The 24,075-nt window shown below is 34.4% G+C and overlaps 1 long non-coding RNA gene across 35 annotated transcripts in view; it reads left to right on the top strand.

Moving 5' to 3' along the window:
* LOC309656873 overlaps window positions 1-24,075 on the top strand; it is a 1,296,162-nt gene that overhangs the window by 413,854 nt on the left and 858,233 nt on the right. For 32 of the 35 annotated variants that reach the window (XR_014261525.1, XR_014261535.1, XR_014261536.1 and 29 more), the window contains one exon: window positions 479-548. This is a non-coding gene — a long non-coding RNA (uncharacterized lncRNA). Of the gene's footprint in view, window positions 1-478; window positions 557-704; window positions 2,503-17,806; window positions 18,742-24,075 lie in introns of those variants that run through there. The other 3 variants (XR_014261533.1, XR_014261534.1, XR_014261524.1) reach the window with 3 other exon arrangements.

The raw sequence follows: 24,075 nt of genomic DNA, 5'->3' as shown, positions 1-24,075 counted from the left end.
TCAGATTGAAATTAGGAGCCTAAATGGCAAATAAAACCATTCAACCAACCAAGTCAGTTTTATTTTCTGTAAAGTAAAATCTCCAAATTCATTTTAAAATTCAATTTAATGTCTTTTGAAGTGTCCCTATAGCAATCATCTCAATTTAATGCATTTTGAAGTGTCCTAATAACAATCATCTCAACTCTGAATTGTAATTTTAAGATAGATATGTAGATAGTCACATTAAGAGATAGTTACATCAATCTCTGGGTTGCATTGTAGTAACTGAACACAACACTGAAGACTTGACTAGTGGTGGAACTAGGTCCCATCTCACAGGTCACCCAGAAACAATTTCATAAAGGAAAGCCTATGGGGGAAAAGAAATACATAAGGGAAGCATTGCAGACCAAGGGAGATGGAGTCCTTCTGAAAGGTCAAGTAATTTTTGTCTTAATACACAATTTAATTTCTCTACCTTTTCTATACTTTGCAGGCTATAAGGACAATCATTCTTCAGAGCAGAGGACAACCATGCAAAATCATTAAAGTGATATGCTTGTGAGGTAAGTCAGTCCTTCCTCACTTGATATGGTTAGTAGGTACTAAAAAAAAAAAGTCCCTTCTATTCTAATACTATTCTAATACTATCTCTATAAATGCCCATTTTCTCTCTGTTGTGCTCTCTCTAGCTCTTTTGTTTCTCTCTTTTTCTGCCTCAGGCTAGGATGCATGTTCCAGTTATAAGAATTAACTCAACAATCCAGGCAGATTGAGTGTTCCGAAGTAATAGCATTTCCAAAACAAGATTACCTTTCTTTTTTCCAAGGTAGAAACTATTAATTAAAGGTGTGCCACTTAAGACAGGTCTGACTGGACAAGATGAGAGTTTGAATCACTATCAGATATATGTTTGGTTGTATTTCAACCTTGAGGGAGAAAAAAAAAAATCAGGTTAAGATTAATGCATCTTTGCTAATAATATGACATGTAAATCACAAAACAACCTCATAAGTAGTAATAGCATGGGTTTAAATATACTCTGTCACCTTGGAGAAATAATGTTTTTATCATATAGGGAACCCATAAGATAGTACAAAATGGAAAAGGACAATAAATAAGCAAAGCAGAAGCCTCTACTAATTTAGTAGCGATCACAGGTTTTCAACACAAAGGGGGCATTCTTTGGTAACATGGTGCAAAATAATTTTTATTTAGGCAGAAAATAAAGGCTTCACATAATTAGGTGCATTTAGTTTAAGGGTTGTTGCAAAGTCTCCTTTTTTTTTTTTTTTTTTAAATGAAATCTTCTTTATTTATTTATTTTTGGCTGTGTTGGGTCTTCGTTTCTGTGCGAGGGCTTTCTCTAGTTGTGGCGAGCGGGGGCCACTCTTCATCGCGGTGCTCGGGCCTCTCACTGTCGCGGCCTCTCTTGTTGCGGAGCACAGGCTCCAGACGCGCAGACTCAGTAATTGTGGCTCACGGGCCCAGTTGCTCCGCGGCATGTGGGATCTTCCCAGACCAGGGCTCGAACCCGTGTCCCCTGCATTGGCAGGCAGATTCTCAACCACTGCGCCACCAGGGAAGCCCGCAAAGTCTCCTTAATGGCGGTGAAAATAAGGAAAACCTCCCAAATGAGAACAAGTAAAAGATATTTATCAGAGTTTGATATAGCAAGAGAATAGCCACCAACACTTGCATTTCACAGAGACTACATGGCAGGCAGAGAGTGGAAAATGTTTATAGTGGAAAGAAAAGAAAGCTTCACATGTGACCTGATTGGAGATGTTGGCACAGGGAATCTGGGGGTGGGCTGACCAGAGTGGGGCATCCTGCGTGACTGTTTAGGGCTCATAATTGGCTTTTTGTGGTTGGGCCTAAGTTGGAGCTGGAGGGCAAAGATCAGGGAAGCTGTCAGTTATCAACTAGTTCCTTACTATTTGGGGCCAAATGCTGCAGAGGTTGTGGTTTAAACTGATAGCTGCAGAGGTTCTGTGTCAGTGTTCTATTTTTACACATGAGATGGCCATTGTCCATTCATATAGTCACTGTTACAGTATAAGAGCAGAAACTACTTCAGGGTTCCAGGTAATAAGGATTTAGTAAGTTGTACAGTGCTTAACCTCTGCTTTCTGGATGTGGTGATTGGCCTAAGGAAGCGTTTTGCATTCAAGTTCAAGCTGCATGGAACATATTATTCCAACTCCGAGGAGGCTAAACTGGGAACTAGAGTCCTTCAATAATGTATTTGAACTTACAACGAAGAGAGAGCAAGACTCAATTGGGAAAATAGGGAATGTACAACTTGGACTTGACAACAATTCCACCTCTACAGCTGTGCCAGAGACCTGGCAATAAGTCTGAGAAATAAGGCTGAGAACCAGGGGAGGGTAGAGATGGGAAATCAGTGGGAGTATATAAAAATGGAAACGTCTATGTTTCTGAAACATAAAGTCAAGCAGTACCCCTGCCTTTCTTGAAATTATGCACAAGAACTAGTTAATTCCCTTGTTTGCCAAAGTGTTTTTGTGTCATCTTTTGCAGTCTAATGAATCTTGATTATTATTCATTAAGAGTTTATGAAATTCCTGTTATGGATGAGGCACTGTGGCCCACAGTACTGTGTTCTCTGATATTTGGCTCTTTTCTCTTCGAGGCACATAGAGACTGTACTTCCAACACCACCAATTTCTTGCACTTAGGAAGAATCATGTGACTCTGGGGCAATGACATATTAGAAGTGACAGATGTCACTTCTGAGCTTAGATATTTAAATGCTGAAGGAATTATTTCATCTCTTCTCTGTCTTCTGATACTAGATATTATGGAAGTGGCCTCATGTCACCTAAGTGACACTGGGTGATTGATCAGTAATGAAGCTGAAAGGTCACCAAACACTGTAAGTGAAGACAGATTAGAGTTTGGACTTTATCCTGGGGGCATGCAATATTCAACAGGTATTTCTGATTATATATTCTGTTCAAAGCAATGTGCTAGTGAGAATAGAAAGTAATTACACTCTTGTAAGCAGGGAGTTGACATGGTCAAATGTGTGTTTGTGAAGGATCACCCTGGCTGCCTTGTGCAAAATAGATCAGAGAGGAAAGTGAGTGCAAAGGAGAGACCAGTTAAAGAGCTCAGTCTTTGCATGAGACAGAAGAAGTGGGTGTACTTCCCTTAACTACATTTTCATACAAAACAACCGAATATTCCCTGGGTTTTCATATGTGGAGGAGTGAAACAGAAAAAGAATACTGGTCCCTAAAAATCAGGAAGTTTATAATTTAAAGAATAGCTATGTGCCAGCTGCTTATAATTTATTTTCATGCTTGAGAATGCCTTCCGTAAGCACATTCTGGCAAAGCATAAAATAAATAAACTGAAATAGAATAAAACCTATTAGACGTTAGAATTGTAGCACCAGATAATCACATCACTACAAAATATGAATATACAATTTTATATATACAAACACATTAAGTTGAAAGAAACTTTAACTGAATTTTGGTAAATTAATCAATAAAACATGTTTTCGTATACAGCATTTTTTTGGCATACTGAGTGTTCTTAATCTTTAAAGCACATGAGTATAATACCTCAGGAAAGACCTGTTCTCCACACATTTCCTGTATAAAGTACAGAAGAAATAATAAAGAGCCAGTGTGTCTTTCTCTGCACTGTGATGTTGGCGTACATAAATAAGCTTCTTTGTGCATAAAATAAAAGGAGTGGGACCAAAGTTTCTGATTTTTACAGTGTTTTATTCTTTCTTTAAAAAAATAGCCAGATCGAGGGGAAAACCATTTAGGAGAAATAATTGTCTTCTAACAGCCAGCTTGCAGAAACTAAAACACATAGCAATGATGTAAAAAAAAGTTGTTTTGACACTTTGGTAAATGAAAGTGTAAGATACATAGGAATATATTAGAGGTGCATGCATATCTGTGGCCCGTGAAAATTGCTGATTATAAAGGAGAGGGTTAATGATCTCTAATTGTGCTGTAATCTGAGTGCAGTATAATAGTAATGAAGATAACAGATTTGTGTGTTAACATGAAAAATATTAGAGGGGTGGATGCACAATGTTTGGGGTAATTAATTCTACCCTTCACTCCCTATAAACATATCCATATATAAACTGAATTAGATTCGAAAGAGAATCCAAAGAACCAAAAATAGTCTCTGAACAAGCTTAATATTGTATGGGAGATTAAATTACTATTTTTGATGTTCTCTGTGACTGTCTCATTTAGTTTCTATTGTGTTTGCTTTTTATTCTAAGGTGTTTTTTTAAATGAATTGAATAATGCATAAAAATCTGCAGACCTACGCAGAAAGTTTGGATGCAGTGCCATTTAGAGTTTTATCTCACAGCAAATCCTAATAGATTTCTGGTGGTATCTGTATCTATATCTATATCTATATATATTTTGTTGTTGTTGTTGTTGCTGTTTAGAGCTCTGAGTGTGTGTGTGTGTGTGCATTAATCTTACTCTTTCCACTTCAAGGAAAAATATTAGACAATTGACATAGTAGATATTTTGCATCTAATGTCAACCTGCTTCTATTTAAACTAAAAGAGAAATCAAATTGCTTGTGAGAATGGTAGAAGCATGTTGTTTAAGGGCAAGCTACTAAGAAATGGATAAAGGCATTTAGAGGTGAATAATAGAACTGTAAATTAAGAAGTAGAAGATAAAATTATTCAACTCTGTTTCTAAAAGCAGATGATGCCCTTTTCACAGTTCTAAAACCCTTCAAAGCAGCAATGATCTCATTGTTTGTCTTATTATTCACTATCAACATACTTAGATTACTGTTCTGCAAAATTATTTTGCTTGGGCGACTTTAACAAGTACCAGAAACTTACAGTTCACCTCTATAATTATCACAGCATTCCCGGGAATCATTACAAACCAAACCAAAAAAAAGTTAAACTTCAAACGTTGTTTGTGAAAGGACTTTAAATTTTATTTGCTTTTAATGCAAGGCATGGTGGTCTGTCTCTGCCTGTGTGTGTCCTCTGTACTTACCAATGTCAACAGTATGTCCAAATTTGTGGAGAGACCAGACACTGATACCACCTGGGCAAAATAAGTAATTCTTAGTTATTCAAATTTACAGAAGAAAAGAAGCACATACATGTTCATGGCAAAACGATGAATGTTTCAAGGACCTGGATACCAGTATCCTTGTCAGGGGAGCCCCCAAGGCAGATTGTAATTTCTGAGGAAGGGAGGGGTTCCTCACACCTCAGGAAGCTCCATACCCCAATCAAAGTGCATCTTTCCACTCATGGCTTGAACGACTCTTCTTTTAGTCTCGTCTGGACATATGCCAGAGACTAGCTTATCTAGGCCTGGTGCACTTCACTTATCATGATTATGCAATATGCGATTTGTCTAAAGGGTACAGTATAGGTCAGTGCTTTTAGGCGTAACGGAAGGTTTTATTAATCATCCTCAGCCCCTATGGGATAAGTAATTCTCCCTGAAGTTTATATGTGTACTTAGAGCTAGAACAGAACTTTGAAACTAGAATAAGGGTCACTTAGCCCGATGTCTTTGGAAGCTCATGAGATCAACTCTGAATGCTACACTGCACCCCTTGGAATAGCTTTATACATTAGTAAGGTCATATTTTACCACCACCTGTTCCACTCCCATGCCTCTTTCTTTCATTCTGAATTTGAATAGAGGAAAATGTCGAGTTATTTGTTAGTCTCCTGTAAAAGCTTGGGTAACATTAGTTGCTTTAACACACGATCCTCAAGGTTAAATAAGATTAAAGGTTAAATTTGATTTCTTGACAGCATTGAAATGAAGATATTCCCGGTCAGTGGGTGGCTTTCTTCACACGGTAGTTCAGGAACTCAAGGTCTCCTTTCTTATAGCTCCAGTGATCTGTAGTGTCTTGGATCTCTCTATTTTCAAAAGACAAATGTGAAAAGAACTGGAGGATCAGGGTGAGATTTATATGGTCCAGTCCTGGAAGTGGTGCATGTTAATTTGGACTCAGTCATATGGGAATGTAGTCAAGCTATGTACCCAGGAAAAAGAATTTTAGTGAACAGCTATGAACCTCTGCCTCAGCTTTTCAAATCCAGCTTTGTGGAATGTAGACCTAGTGGGAGACAACATAGACCTTATTCTCTATATTGTATTGTGTAAAGGGTCTCACAATACAGTTTTTGTTGTCGTTATTAACATATGTGACTTTGCCTATTACAATGTCCCATATACTTGTAGGTTTCTTGGACCAATGATCTTCAAAATGGGGGTGGAATTGGGGGCGGGAGGAAGTGATTACAAACATATCCAGAAAAACTCAGACTTAAGTCTTCTAATAAAGTATGCTTACATGAATATGAAGAAGAGATGGTAACAGGCCCTTAGGACCTATAAGACACTTTCTATAATCCATCTCCCTACCTGTGTTTACTATCCTTACCCATCTCTCTCTATATCAATTTTATCTTATATTAGGTGTTCTCATATACAAACAAATACTATAAAATGTTCAATTATCTAACAAAAATTATAGAACCTACAAAATATCTACATCTGATTAATATGTTATTTCCCATTTAAAAATTAATCATATTATTTTATCAAGATTTATTAAATGAGTCAGTATTAATTCTATTTTTTTCCCTTTCTATTTGCCATCTTCCCCTAGTCATTGTTTACCATGCTTACCATGTTGTGTAGTGGCTAGAGTTCACTTTCCCATTATAGACTCTACTATTTATCAGTGTTCTATAATTTCATTAAATATCATTCATGTAAATCATGAGCCTATAATTACAACTTGTTCTTTTCTGTTTGTTAAAGCTAAAGGGTGATGCACAAATAACAGAGATCTAGATGATAATTTCCCGATTCTTCCTGAGTGTTTCTTTCTTGTTTGATATGTTATACATCACTTGTTACTAGGAGTGTACTTTTGGGCACACCATAGGGAATGAATTTTATAAAAACAGTACCCTCTTGGAGTTGAGTAATGTGAGAGACTTGTACACTGCTATAAGAAAATACACTAAAATGCAGTAGCTTATATAAAATTGTTAATTTCTCTTTACTTAGGTAGTCAACTGGTAAGAAGTATACTCTTATATGGCTGTCCTCCTAAAAATGTATATTTTCATCCTTGGTCCTTCGATACTTAGGATATTGGCCACAGCTGCATGGCCAAAAATTGACAATTTTTTTCTGTAAGATCTCTATTCTATTTTACTCATGACAGAAACTACAGTTCATCTGAGGAAAAAATGACAGTACTGAGATAGGAGGCTCATTTCCAATTGAACGAGTTTTTGATCCCACCCCTGGATTATTTTTACATTATGAATTAGCAAACCCAAACCAATGAGTTGTATAAAATATGGGCAGAGCTATATTAACCTGGAGAATTTTAGCACTTCTAAAATAGCATATCAGTTCCTATTATAATGTCCCAACCTGTTCTATATGCCCTAAAGTGTGTCCAGATGCATAATTTTCTCACGTGTGATTGTAAAATCTCTAGCCCTTGACTTCATCCAGTGACCCATGTAGTGAGAAGTTTGGAAATTAGCATTTAGTTGTATAAGAACTATATGAAATAACTGTGGCTGAACAGTCTTGCTGTAGACTGTATACAGTGTAGCCTAAATGTATTTGCTGCAAAGGACCCGTCATTTCTTGCATGATATAAATCTAAAATTATTTATTTATTTTGCTGTTTAATAATGCTTTTTTTTAAAATTTTTTTTATTGATTTATTTATTTTTGGCTGTGTTGGGTCTTCGTTTCTGCGCGAGGGCTTTCTCTAGTTGTGGCGAGCGGGGGCCACTCTTCATCGCGGTGCACGGGCCTCTCACTATCGCGGCCTCTCTTGTTGCCGAGCACAGGCTCCAGACGCGCAGGCTCAGTAATTGTGGCTCACGGGCCTAGTTGCTTCGCGGCATGTGGGATCTTCCCAGACCAGGGCTCGAACCCGTGTCCCCTGCATTGGCAGGCAGACTCTCAACCACTGCGCCACCAGGGAAGCTCCAATAATGCTTTTTTAAAAAAAAAAAGAAAAAAGAAATAAACCTTCGGCAGTAATGAGTTTAAAATGTGATTTTAATAAAAAATTACCTCAATGTTGATAAGAAGTCTGTAATTTGCAAAGCCTGAGGGCTGTATGTAGTGTTGTCACAAATCCTATGGAGTTAGATGCATCAACATCTTTTAAAAAAAGAAAGAAAAGAGAGAAAAAGGAATGGCATGAAGCCCAGAGAAAAGATGTTTCCAACAGTCCCATGATTATATGCAGAGGACAGAGCATCTACCCCAAACAAAGGTAATATTGGCTAGTTTCAGGAGACCGAAGAGAAGGAGTGCAGTTTTCCCCAGACACCCCATCATAAATCAATTTTGTGTTCAATGTTCACCTCACAGTTTCACAAAGATCATCACCATCATCAGAATTCCAAGGATCTCTACCCTCCATGGGGGATGGTTCTTACCCCTTAGATACTACTGAGAAACTTAAGAGACAGAGAAGAGAGGGAGAGTAAGATACAATTAAACTCCTTTGTTTAGAGGAGCCTAGGTTCTGACTTTGATTTTGCTGCTAAAATAGCCCTGGGGAAAAATTCCTTGAAAGAATAAAAAGGATCAATTTCGGTTTCAAATTTTGTAACTCACAATAAATCTATTTTCTTCTCTCACTTCTGGTATTTTTCACAATCAAGGTATAAAACACATTAATGTTTTATCACAAATAATGACTGTGAGATTATGTTTGAGTTTGGGGATTTCAAAGTCATTTTATAAGAATTAGTTCAGTTGTTACACATTTTGTCTGGAAAGTCTAAGTAATATCATTAAAAGGCCAGTTTAACTGCTTTGAAAAAATGTGTTTGATATGATATTCAATCTTTCCGACTTCACATTTCATTCTCTGTACATCATCTTCTACAACGACCCACTTCTTTCTTTCTGAATTCCTTCCCTTAGATTCCAGAGCATCAAAACTTTGACCCTTTAAAATCTATGGGTAGCATGTAATTACCTATACAGTCATGAAAATATATTAAATGTCTAATTGGAATCTAACTTAATCTTGAAAACACATATAAGCCCTATCAGGAATAGGTTCTGAATTTGGAGGACAACAGTAAAACAAGCAAAGAAACACTGACTAAGAGGTTCTTGCTAGTCCTAGAATTATGGCAGAGATCAGGAATGCTGAGGGCCAAAGAAAGCTTGAGAAAAGTGATTTTTGAACTGAGTCTTGAAGACTGATGAGATTATGGTCAGGCAGTTATGAAAACCACCCTTTTATGTTGAACTGTTCCCTTAACTCCTAGGTTATAAATGCTGTTTTTTACTACCTCCAACATTTCCATTCCAGCTGTAATAGGTACATACTAATAGCATGCAAAATGCTAAGGAAAAGGGTCCATGATGTCTTAGAGTTGAGAATTAGGGGTATAAGACTTGAGGGAGGGATCACTGAATAGAATTTTGTCCACCAATCTGATATTTTTTATGTTTTAGGAAAAGTTGGATGTACTTTACCACAACTATTGGTGGGTCATTTGAAAAGGTAAACGAAGGCAATTAAATGTTGTTTATGTGACAGCTCCCAAGTATGCAGGCAATATACCTGCCAGTTTTTCTCCTGTCTGGAGGAAGTGTTCAATGGGGACTTGGTTATGGGGGATGGCATAACTTATATGGGTTCGTATGAGAGCTCCACAGTCTAAGTACTACTCTGTTGGCTTCCCTTTAAATTGATTTCTCTTACATCAAAATAATGTAAATATGGGGAACTACTCTCAAAGTTAGAAGGTACTTGCAACCCTCTTCTTGGATCCTGCACAGGGAGGGGAGTTCTCAGGAGAGCTGTGAAAGTAGCCTGTGGTACTCCTTAAGGGAACAGATCAGACTAAATCTTACAATTTCCAGAAATATATTGTTAAATGAATAGTAAATCAGAAACTTTGCTAAAACTATTGATAGCTCCATTAAAAGTGAAGAGGATTTTTTAAAAAAATATGTATTCTAAATAATCATGCAGGGAGTTAGTGGTATTTCTTTAAAAATAATCATGGGCATTAGAACTGTTAGATCCCAAATTGAAAGAATTTTAATCTATATGGAAATAGATGGAACACAAATGCTGCACGCTACTTTCGTTATCATCGGTACATATCACTAAAAGAAATAAAACATCACGCTAAAACAATTCACAGAATATTAAATGGGGGGTTAATAATTGCTATTTTTTAATATAGAGGAAGAGAAATGTTTAATAATTAGTCAAAATTTAGTGATGAGCTAAATGGTGAAAAATCAAGGACAGACAGAATTTATGACTTATATAAAATAATAAAGGGCAGAGGTTTTTTTGGTAGTGCCTTGTTTATTTCCTTTATCAGTGCATTTTAAATGAAATTATTAAAAATAAGGATTATAACTGAGATTGTTTTCAAAACCTAATTATACCAGAAATATAATTGGTAACAGAGAAATTGAATGTATAAAGAGTGAATTCTGTGAATATATAGAGGGTGAATTCTATACTGTCTTGTTATTAATACTGAGGAAATAATGGACATTTTCTGTGATGATTTGGCTAGACAAGAAAGTGTCATCATTTTGAAAATGTATACACATTGTTTATAGAAGCCTAGAATATAAAGACAGCGGCCTCAATATATATCTGATTGCAATGAACCATAAAATCCAGTAGTAACCTTGTTAAAAAGCCTGTGGATTCAATTCAGTTTTGCTAGATTGTGAGTCAAGTAGTAAGGGAGAGAGATTTCATTAAATATCCCTCAAGATAAAATAAAACTTTGTTACCTCATAAAACACTGTATTTAGTTTCATTCCCATTTTTATAATAAAACACGTGATGTGTCTCCTTTCACAGGTAAAATCTAATGAATGACAATGGAAAGGTATTAACTTGAGTCATGGTAAAAGTAGAAGTGCCATGGATACTATATTATCTAAATTAAAAGAATTCCAATTTGTTTATTTTTGTGTGCCTATATATATAGTGAATTTTTAATATAGCAAGAAAATGGAACCATTTATTTACACTGGATCATCAGAGGAGTTAAGCTAAAGATCTGAGATGTAATAGATAAAAAGTTTTCCACAAGTTAGGAATTATAAAATAGTTGAATGCCTTTCATCTGAAAATGTTTCAAAATAACTTGTAGAGACCGAGAACGAATTTCAACTCACAATCTATTGAATAGAGTAAAGCCAATATGAAAGTTAAAGAAGAAACCTGTTTCCCCTTCTTAGCATTAGATCATGAGTTATTGCAAACTGAATCTTGATTATCAATTATTGATCAAAAATACTGAAGATCCAGAGTTCATATATTATCAAGTTATTTGAATGTTATGAATATCTTCACAATGAAAAGATTACTTACGTTATTTATGTGAATTTAAATATTCTTCCACATAAATAATGTATTCTCTCGGTGAAGAACAGTGAACTACTGCTTTTGGTTTTGTGTATGAATTAAAGCTTAAGAAATTTTCATGAAACACTGTACTATGTAACAATGCAACATTATATAGTTTCTGTTTTTTCTTTGCCTTTCAGTTTAACTATCATTGCTGCATTTTTCTTTACTGATTATATTATTTTATCAACTAAATAACCTAGTTTATTGAAACCTAGAAGAATATTGAACAACTGTTAACCTTCTAGGTCATTTCACAGGCATTAGCTTCTAGCCTATTTGTTTCTGCATACTCTACATATTTAATATCTATGAATTTCCTTCTCATAATATTTGTTCACTCATCCACATCATTAATAATGTTATTGAGGACAAACCCAACACCAGTACTCCCTTCCACCTTGAAATATCCTGCTGATGTAGAGGTTGTGTGTGATTGAATTCTTGTTAGTTCTTTAAGGATTATTAATGTGGGATTAGCCTTTCAACAATAGTACATATTTAAGAAAAACTGGGTTAATGCACAACAGGGAAATGGTTTTCAAAAAAGTACCTGAAAAAAACAGGTTTGGGTCCAGAGTGGGCACACTGCAGGAGGGTTTTAGTTTTTTAAATGAGGGGAAAGAATACTAGTGAAAGCTGAAGCAAAAGGGACAAAAACAAAACAAAACAAAACCCTCTGTCTTTGCAGATTTACTAAGAATCACTTCTGAGGCATTTTCAGTTTTTTAGGCTCTAAAATGATGCTTTCCTTGAGCTTTGTTTAAATTGAGAATAGGTCAGTTTCCTTTCAAGTACAGGAATAGGAATCTTTCATTTGAAAGAGATATTTTAATTTATAATCTATTTTCTAACAGGAAATCAATTTTCCCATCATTGAAGTCAGTATATACAATTTGTAAGCAAAAGTTTTTAGTTTATTTTTCTATTCTTCTTAAATTTGGTCTATTTAAAATTGCTTAGGTATATGTTTTTCATACTAATAGTGCAATGGAAACTAGTGCAAATTAAACAAGTGATTTTACTTTTTCTGCATTTAAATTAAAATGAAGACAAAAGTCTGGCATTTATTTTTAGGGAATATGATAAGCTTCATAAAACACAGTCTATTTCAATAAAAATATTTTCCCCAAGCAACAAGAATAAGCAAGGAATAATATACACTCTTTAAATATAATGGAAAACAAAGGCACAAACTTTAAGAGATTACCTTATTTTTCTTTCTAGCAAGAATTTTTTCAAAAAACATCCATTAGTCTAAAAAGGGTACTATTTACAAAAAATCAATTTCCCTATATTTTGTTATTAAATTATCCTCTACTCTTTCTAGCCATTTGCTAAGCATGCAAAACTGACAAAACAGAAGAGTAGTAGGACGTGAATAACTCAAAACAAATCAACTACATAGCAACTAAGAAATAGTAACATCTAATGACAGAAACCACTACTCAACTGACAGTTAAAAAGGAAACTAAGGGAAACTATGTTTTAAATAAAATGATTATTCATACAAATACATATGTATTCTTTATGTTTTTTATGAAAATGATCAAATTGAAGAATTTGGTTAATAACTTATTGATTAAAATATCTATGTTTTCCATTTCGTTTCAAGGTTTCATCCAGCTATAAGCCTTATAATTAAAGTCCAGTTTTCCATGCCAGTATGCCACTTTTCTGCAAAAGTGCTTGTTCCTCTTTTTTAAACAGATTTATCTGCTTGGTTTTTATAGATAAATGTTAGAAAGAAGAAGAAATATTTTGAAAAATCAAGATTGAGAGACATGTGAGGGATTTATACATAGTATTTATATCAAAGATCTAGCATTCAAAATTATAAACCCAGCCTTTTTTTAAATTGAAAGTTCTCTACTTATGATGTATTGTATAATGTACTGAGGTAAGTTTCATTCACTACCATAAGTTAAATTCATTACGATGCATATTGTAATTCCTATATAAAATACAGGTTTGTAAAAAAAAAAAAAAACCACAAAACAAAACCCAGCTATGAATAATAAGACAGTAGTGGATATTAAATAGAATTATAAAGATAATTACTACAAATGAAGAGAGAAAAAGAATAATAGAAGAAAAATTGGATGGGGTAAAAAAAAATAACAAGATGATAGATTTTACTCCATTCATATCTATAAATACATTAAATTCTAATAATAAGCAGAGCATTTCAAAGACAGAAATTGTCATGTTGTATTAAAAGAAGGAACCAACTATATGTTATGTATAAGAAACATAATTTTAAAATATATAGCAAAATAAAAGAATAGAATATAATAAAAGGATGGAAACATTAGTCAAAATAAACTAGCAACCAATCACCCCAGGGTAAAGCAAACTCTAAAAGGAGCTTTCTTTGACTTACAAGAAATTAGTGAGCTCTATATTTACTCAGAAAATTTCCTTGATGACTCTTCTTTGGAGCAGAAAGGACCTGAGAGTGATATGACCCGCCCTTCTGGCAAGGGAAGAATTTCTCTTTGTGCCAAGATAAGAGGAGGGCGAAGAGGAGGGGGAAGAGAGAGGGGGATGGTGAGACGGGTTTACTTATTACCATTAGCACAAGTGATGATACACGGGCCTCCCCTGGGCATCCCCACATCTTCCCTAACTCCCATCGGTAGCTAGCATGAGATGCTGGGAGTGTGTTGCCAGAGGAGGGACCGATTTGTGCAGGGCGAATGCAGAACAGAATAGGTGGTGGGTCTGTGCAGAAGCAGAGAGAAACAGGAGGAAGTGGTCTCTAGAATTCTCAGAAATCAAGGGGAGAACTTTGGGTTATCATAGCTTATGGTTCTGGGGATCCATCCACATTGAAACAAATCCCTGGGAAGGGGGCAGGGAGACACCAGCCCATGTTTGGGTTATGTCAATTGTTAAATTCATGGTTATTTTGAAGCATGGTAGGCAGGTAAATTATATACAGTAAGGGATCTGACCCAGTTTAGGGGTGGAGATCAGAAAAGGCTTTAGCCGAAATGCAATGAAGGGAGTAAGAGCTGAAGCAGGGCAGGGCCAGGGAGAGGTGATCAAAGCAGAGGGGGCACATGCAGATCCCAGTGCAGTGGAGGTAGGAAGAGAAAGGTCATTTTTCTAAGAACTATGAACATAAACACAGAAACGTACAGCTTGCCTTTCCGCCTACACACATCTCCTCCCGTTGTACAAATTAGGTTAGATGGAAGGACAGATACATCTGTCCTCAAGCTGGGGGTTATGTTAATAAAAGATGAAATAGATTTCAGAATAAGGAAAATTACCAATAGGGATAAAAGGATATATTTCATAATTATAAAGTGGTCAATTCATTGGAAATATACCTTGATTCTAAATGTGTATGCATCTAACAATAATCCATAAAATGCAATAAGAAAAACCAGTTAGACATGAAAAAAACATAGAAAAATTCACAATTGTAATAGAAAAATTCAAAACACTTCTCTCAGTAATTGACAAAAATGTAGAACAAATATCTGTAATTAAATAAATTTGGACAATATTCTCAAATAATTTATCTAATCAAAATTTATACAGTATTCCAGCTAGCAGCAGAATACATATTATTTTAAAGTGCACATAAAAGTTTTTCCAAGATAAATCACATTCTGAGCCATAAAACAAACCTAAGATAAATAAAGAAATAAAAATATTTAAAATCATACACAGGGTATTCCCTGACCGTAGTGGTATCAAAATAGAAAAAAATAAGACAAATACTGAGAAAATATTCAAATGTTTGGAAATTAAATAAAGCACTTTTAAATACAGTAATGCATAGGTTCAAGAAGAAATCCAGCAGGACATTTGAAATTGTTGTGAATTAAATAAATGTTAAACCACAACATGTAGAAATGCATGGGCTGAAGCTAAATCTATAATCACATAAGAATTTTAAGATCAAATGCTCATATTAAAAGAGTAAAAATATTGCAAATCAATGTTCTAATTATCCACCTACAGAACCTATGAAAACAAGTTCAAATAAAAGTGAAAGAAAGGGTACGTACGTAGCCAGAAGAATTTGAAGCAAGATCTCAAAGAGATATGTGCATATCCCCATCTTCTTCTTATTGAATGAAATTGTTTCATTAGCTGATTTTTCTTGTTCATTTAGCCCAATGACCGTTTTGCTCAACAAAATTCCCAGGCTTACTCGTGCCTCAGACGCTTTATACTGCTACTTCCTTTTATTTAAAGATTACACCCACATATTCATTCTGCTGACAACATTCCCAACTCCATATTCAGGGGTATCATGTTAATACCTTGAAATCAGCCATGGTGGGAGTATTGGAAATCAGCAAAGACTATACATCAATGCTTTGTTATTTGGAGTACTAGTTTACAACACCCCTGCCTAGTAACTATCACTTAGCCTGGTTTATCAAATCACTTGTGAAAATACAGAATTACATTGCTTATTATTTTTAAATCAGGGCATGTATTTTTTAAAACCTTCTTTATTTAGATAAATCTTTGGGATAATTTTATGTGTATCCCAAGCAGGCTAAAACAATAGAGCGTAGCATTTAATAGCTAATTTTGAGGTGACAGGGATGACCTCTTGTGGAGACATATTGGAGTTCTCAGAACAATGAGATTCAAATTGGATCGTAGATTAAACAATTTTTAAAACACCTCTCAAGAGGAGGTGAATTTTCCTATATTGCTTTTGGCCTTAAAATATGCATTAAGCTTTAGCTTTCTGGCTTTTGATATTGTTTTTCATAAATGTAGCTTTAAAAATGGCAAACTCTTGATCAATATACTAGGGTGTTTGAGGTCATATTTTAATTGCTTACCCCGGTTAATTTCTTGAATCCTTAGTGTCTGAAATCTTGATGTTGTAATAAAGTCACACATCTAATGATTTAAACAACTCAAGTTTTAAATAGAAATTTCTTTTAATATTAGATTTTTTTCTATCTTATGGTGGTAAAGTAATTGCTGGAAAATCATGTTCCAAAAATATCATTCAGTCCAGATTCCTGATTGAAACTATTGTAAAAGGGAAATTTTCTTAGTTGTGTCAATGTAAAAAGTAGTCTTCCCACACACAATGATGGACATTCCATTTTCCTGAGATAGCTAATTTATACTAATGTAACCCAAGAATAAAATCTTATGTAGAATACATACCTGCAAGCAGCACATGAAATATGTGGTATGCTGAGACAGACAGACACTCCTATAAGACATTGATTTATTGCTGGGAAAATGTCTATTTGGTATTTAGTTACACAGAGCTGAACATAACTGATTATTTGGTTAACTGTACAAGTTTTGGTGTCAGTAAAAGTGGAATTTCAAACCGTATCTTACTAACAGCATGATTTGGGGCAAGATGATAATCTTTGAGTCATGGTTTCCTCATTAGAAAATCAGAGATCACAGTAGTAATTTAGGGTATTTTTGTGAAGTTTATATTATTGAATTAAGCATTTTATAAACTTGCAAGGAAGCTCTTCAGGCCTTAAAAAATAGTACTTATGTGTGATTTTACTTTCTGAAATAAAAAACTTAAGACACAACTTTTGATTTTCTTGTTTTTTGTATTAATTTGATGGGAACAAATTAGCTATCATTTCATTTGAATTACAGCATATGCTAATTAAAAAGTTTCAGGCCTCATAATAATTAGAATTTAATTCAAAAAGGCATTCTTAATATGAAAATTTGATGAAAAACAATAATAATAGTATTTATTTAAAGGAAAGGCATATGTTTTAATCCTGTGATAAAGACTCATAAACTTGTAGTTTTTTTTTTCACTTTGTAAGGTTTCCATATAACAAAGTATCAGAAACCGAAGCACCCACGTAGCATGAATATGAATAGAAAACATCTTTCCTGAACAAGTACAAGCTTTACAATTTAATTGTGTTTACGCTGATGAGTGCACACAAAGAAAAACCAATTTGTGGGAGTTTATTTCATTGGTATTGAAATTGTATCTTCCCTGATAAGCTAGGCACAAAGGTCTAGTTAGTCTTCTAAGTTCATTAAATTATTCTTTTGCTGTATTCTGTGGTGTTACTTAGTTTTATACGGGTTTGCTAGTTAGATGTTCAAAATTGTTTATCCAAACTAAGAATGTTAACTTCGAATATTTACCAAAAAAACTTCTCATTTATTATAAAGTCACAGTAAAAAGGCATAAAATGAATATAAATATACCATTTATTTAAGGTTCTTCTGGAATCATTCTGAAAGTATTAAAAGAATAGACTGAAATGTGGGTTTATTACATTGGTTATTTTCTCTACCAAATTAATACCATTAAAGCTTGCCCAGTATGCTTTTGGAAATAAGTAAAAATGTATATTTAACCTTAACTATATTGCAGGAAATCTGGAAGGAAAGAGAACATTTTCATTGTACTCAGCCAAACAAGACAAAATATTGCCTGCATGCCTCCAAATTGATCAATCAATCATCAGTCAAGAGAGGTGCCTGCCATGCATTCCCTCTCTACTGCACAAATGCTTCCACCATCACCTTGGTTGTGCCTTGAGTGTACCCCCCCTCTGGAGGAAGCTCTTCATCTTTCCCATGCCTCACATATCAGAATCCAGGGTTTTTATGGTTTGAATGACTTAACATTTTGTTGACATTCTTCTTCTCTCCACATACACATGTTTTGTGAAAGAGAAATTTTACACTAGACACTTGTTAGAAAAAGCAAGAAAGACTTTATTCAGGTCTATTGCAATATGGGAAAGATTATTGCAGTAGGAGAGAGAAGTTGAATTCGACTCTAGGTACAGCAAAGACAACTGGGGATGTACAGCCAAAGTGCAGAACAGAGTGAGGGGCTCAGTGGAGAAAATTAATTAGATATCAAGGGTAGAGCCATTCTTGTTAAAATGGATTTTTGCTAAAGTCAGGCCAAGGTCAGATATCAAGGGTGAGGGAATTCTAGATAAATTGGCTTACCAAAGCTTGTTGCTAAAACTGGACTTGAAAAGAAGGCCCAGAGGGGCCTGTCTAAACTTTGGTCAAGGAGGGAGTCTTTCTCCGATTCAGGGTTTTCTGGTCTAAGTGGCTATAGTGCTAGAGACCTTATTAAGACACATGCGTTCTAGAAGACTTTTCATAAACCCTACTAAGATTCATGAGCCTTCTAGGCTCCAAATTTATATCATCCAAATTAAAATTGTATTACTTGCTTCTCTTAACACAAATGCGACTTACTTTTTGTACTTTTATCACAAAGAGGAAATAAAATGTCTAGTGCAACTCTTCCCATGATGACTAAAATATTAAAATATGTTGTAAACACTCTAGTGGCAGTTTTTGGTTTTTAAACTATGCTTATAATTTCTAAAAATTGAATATATTTAATATATTACATTAATATATAATGTACATTAATTACATTATATATTATATTATTACATTATATAGGTATATAAACATATATATGCACATATGTAAACATAAAATTTATATATATATATATATATGCTTTATTAAGTGAGCTCTACATCCTGAGTTTTATTATTTCAATTAAAAAAAATATTGGTGGCCACATTGTATCAGTACATTCCTCATTATGTTGTAATGACCAATTTGAAATATTCAGATGAAATGTATTGACGCCTTTTCTCTTTATCTGATATTTTAAAATGAGGACTAAATAATTATATATTTAAATATTACAATTATCCTGGATGTGACAAGACACAGATGTGATAATTCAGCTTGCTACAGTGTTCTATTGGTGACTTGAATAACTTCAGTAATATGGCTTTTGCTACATAATTTTTGTAAATGTTGAAAACTCTTGGAAGTTTTTAGATTAAAAAAGGTACATTGTTCCTTTAATTTACACAGTAATTGCATTCTTGGAAATTTTACTTTATATCAAAATCTCAACGTGTTTACATGTAAAATATTTAGTATCTTGACTAGATAATTACAGAGTGTCACCCATGTGGCTATTCACTGTAGCATTTGATGGGGAGAACTTTTTGCAATGTAGGCTTACAGGACATCTGGCATTGCTGGCCGCCATGTGTGAAATGCCGTTAGTGCCTTCTAGTCATTTTGACAATGAAACACCCGGATATTTCTAAACAGAGAAAGCTGGTACCATCATTCTTGAGGACCTATACCTCAGGAAGGCATATAAAGATTTCAATAAGATGTTAGACAACTACAAAAAACCATAAAAATAAATTCAGTTATTCTGTATATACTAACATCCAAGTATAAACTATATTATAGCTGCAGATATTTAAACGTTCAGTTGATATTTTCATTCTCTATCTAGGTGTTTTATCTACTGCCAGGCTCTTTTCTGGCTCTTTTCATAATAACTCATGAAAAAACTTTTGTTGGGCTCTTACTCAATGATTTTCTCTACTAATGTGTGATAGTTAAAATAAGAAAGGAGGTATGAGGGAAAATAGCATAGTTGTACATATATTTTATGGTAGATATGGTAGTAAGCTCTATTTCATATAAATTTTCTCATTAAATCTATAGTAAAATCTTATGTTTTGTATTTTTTGTGAAAAATGTGAGGTCGATAGGGGTTAACTAACTCTTTCAAGAGTTTCCAGTTATAAGATAAATAATGTGAATTTTCATACTTTTTGACATGAAACTTTTAACTTATGTTTTGCCACACACCTGAATATATTTCAGTAGGTATAAATAAGTATATTTAAATCACTATTTTGATCTTAAAATAAAAATTACTTATAATATGTAAAATATAAATGTACACAAGCTATTAATTTCTTCTTTTTGAAGATTATTTTCATTTTTAAAGGTAACACAGCACATTTTATAAATCCTCCCACAATTAGTACTCAAATTTTAAGTTAAAAGATTTTAATGAATTAACAACAGTAATAAAAATATCCTACCATTTACCAAGACCATATTTAATTTATAATTCATATACCTAAATAATGTGTTTTATGGAAATTAATTCTAATATAGTATGAATATTTATATAAGTAGACTTAATATAGGCCTATGTGCAATTTCTAATTACTATGTTTACTAACTTCATTTTGATTGCTTTCAGAAATTATATAAAATTATATTATGTATAGTAACATTCAATTATTAAAACTCCACAGAAATTGTCTTGATCATTTATTTTGGTCACAAGTTTACCATAAAATCTACATACAATCAGTCATCCTCCAATGTAATATATATGCTCCTAAAAATAATTCTGCCATGCAAAATTGTGCAATAAAAAACACAGAACTCATGGGAAGAATGACACACACAGAAACTTGGTCAGTGACACTGAAAAAAATATAAAGCCATAAAAAATATGGTAGTACAGTTTTACACATAGTAAAAGGTTCATGCATAAATATTACATTGAATATGGCAATTTACCTTCAAACTTATTTGAAATTTGCTTGCGGAAGTAGATATTGGAGGGGTTACAGCCTATGAGTTATTATGAAGTAGTAAAAGGAGGGTTCTCTGTAATTGGAAGGAAAACTGTAAGACCTGAGGTGGATAAACATGGCTCACGGCAAGTACATAGTTAACTGCGGTAGCTGGTAGATACCTGAGGTGTGTCCATGTTTACATTTTGTGTGTTTCTAAGTACACAACTCATCTGGGTGCATTTTCCTACATTCACCTAGTATTTCATTAGATCAAAATCTCACATAAAGACCTAATTTCACATTATGTCTTAATTGTTCCCAAATATATCCACCCTGTTGGAACAAATTCATATTTTCAAAACAGGTATTGTAATAGAGCTACTGTAGTAAAAACTATTTTTATTTTGTTTCAGTAACTAAAATTTTCATTTCATATTGTTTAACTTTTAAATATTTTTTGTCTACCATTAATTTTTAAGGAAAGAAATATTTTCAAATTGATTTGTTGGTGCAAACATTTCAGAGACTAAATCAATACATCTTATTTCAATAATTAACAATAGAGTATATCTTTCTTAAAAACAGAGTGGGTAGAATCACACGCTCGGCTTCCTGAGGCACCACTTTCCCCTTCGCGAGTAGATCCTGGGTACAGAATGTCACCATCCTTTGCCTGATTTCATCAAACAAACCTTCTGACAGGTCTCCCATCCTCTAGCTTTCTCCTGGCTTCAGTCCATCTTCTCCAGGATGACACAGCTGTGTGGCTGACAGGGTCTTGGTGCTCCAGCCAGGTGCCACACCTGAGCCTCTGAAGTGAGAGAGACGAGTTCAGAACACTGGTCCACCAGAGACCTACCAGCCCCTCGTAATAACAATCGGAGAGAGCTCTCCCAGAGATCTCCATCTCAACGCTAAAATCCAGCCCCACTCAGCGACCAGCAGGCTACAGTGCTGGACACCCCATGCCAAACAACTAGCAAGACAGGAACACAACCCCAATCATTAGCAGAGAGGCTGCCTAAAATCATAATAAGGTAAAAGAAACCCCAAAACACACCATCGGACAAAGTCCTGCCCACCAGAAAGACAAGATCCAGCCTCATCCACCAGAACACAACAACCAGTCCCCTCCACCAGGAAACCTACACAACCCACTGAACCAACTTTACACACTGGGAGCAGACACCAAAAACAATGGGAAATAGGAACCTGAAGCCTGTGAACAGGAGACCCCAAACACAATAAATTAAGCAAAATGAGAAGACAGACAAATACACAGCACATGAAGGAGCAAGGTAAAAATCCACCAGACCAAACAAATGAAGAGGAAACATGCAGTCTTCCCGAAAAAGGATTCAGAGTAATGATAATAAATATGATCCAAAGTCTTTGAAATAGAACGGAGAAAATACAAGAAACGTTTAATAAAGACTTAGAAGAACTAAAGAACAAACAAACAGTGATGAACAACACAATAAATGAAATTAAAAATTCTCTAGAAGGAATCAATAGCAGAATAACTGAGGCAGAAGAACGGATAAGTGACCTGGAAGTTAAAATAGTGTAAATAACTACCTCAGAGCACAATAAAGAAAAAAGAATGAAAAGAATTAAGGACAGTTTCAGAGACCTCTGGGACAACATTAAAGGCACCAACATTCGAATTATAGGGGTCCCAGAAGAAGAAGAGAAAAAGAAAGGGACTGAGAAAATATTTGAAGAGATTATAGTTGAAAACTTCCCTAATATGGGAAAGGAAATAGTCAATCAAGTCCAGGAAGTACAGAGAGTCCCATACAGGATAAATCCAAGGAGAAACACGCCAAGACACATATTAATCAAACTATCAGAAGTTAAATACAAAGAAAAAATATTAAAAGCAGCAAGGGAAAAACAACAAATAATATACAAGTGAATCCCCATAAGGTTAACAGCTGATCTTTCGGCAGAAACTCTGCAAGACAGAAGTGTGTGGAAGGACATATTTAAAGTGATGAAAGGGAAAAACCTACAAGCAAGATTACTCTAACCAGCAAGAATCTCATTCAGATTTGACAGAGAAATTAAAATCTTTACAGACAAGCAAAAGCTGAGAGAATTCAGCACCACCAAACCAGCTTTACAACAAATTTTAAAGGAACTTCTCTAGGCAGTAAACACAAGAGAATGAAAAGACCTACAATAACAAACCCAAAACAATTAGGAAAATGGTAATAGGAACATACATATTTATAATTACCTAAAATGTAAGTGGATTAAATGCTCCAACCAAAAGACATAGACTGGCTGAATGAATACAAAAACAAGACCCATAAATATGCTGTCTACAAGAGACCCAGTTCAGACATAGGGACACGTACAGACTGAAAGTGAGGGGATGGAAAAAGATATTCCATGCAACTGAAAATCAAAAGAAAGCTGGAGTAGCAATTCTCATATCAGACAAAATAGACTTTAAAATAAAGACTATTACGTGAGACCAAGAAGGTCATTACATAATGATCAAGGGATCAATAAAGAAGAGGATATAAAAATTGTAAATATTTATGCACCCAACATAGGAGCACCTCAATACATAAGGCAAATGCTAACAACCATAAAAGGGGAACTTGACAGTAACACAATCATAGTAGGGGTCTTTAACACCCCACATTCAACAATGGACACATCCAAAATGAGAATAAATAAGGAAACACCAACTTTAATTGACACATTAAACAAGATGGACTTAAATGATATTTATAGGACATTCCAACCAAAAACAACAGAATACACTTTCTTCTCAAGTGCTCATGGAACATTCTCCAGGATATATCATATCTTGGGTCACAGATCAAGTACTGGCAAATTTAAGAAAAATGAAATCCTATCAAGTATCATTGGCAGGCACAACACTATGAGACTAGATACCAATTACAGGAAAAAAAACTGCAAAAAATACAAACACATGGAGGCTAAACAATACACTACTAAATAACCAAGAGATCACTGAAGAAATCAAATAGGAAATCAAAAAATACCTAGAAACAAATGACAATGAAAACACGACGACCCAAAACCTATGGGATGCAGCAAAAGCAGTTCTAAGAGGGAAGTTTAAAGCAGTACAATCCTACCTCAAGAAACAAGAAACATCTCAAGTAAACAACCTAACCTTACACCTAAAGCAATTAGAGAAAGAATAACAATAAAACCCCAAAGTTAGCAGAAGGAAAAAAACCGTAAAGATCAGATTAGAAATAAATGA

Source organism: Balaenoptera physalus, assembly GCF_965194825.1.
Source record: "Balaenoptera physalus genome assembly, chromosome: 3".
NCBI classification, from domain to species: Eukaryota; Metazoa; Chordata; class Mammalia; order Artiodactyla; family Balaenopteridae; genus Balaenoptera; species Balaenoptera physalus.
Note: the sequence above shows the minus strand (reverse complement) of the source record. Positions and strands in the feature narration are given on the sequence as shown.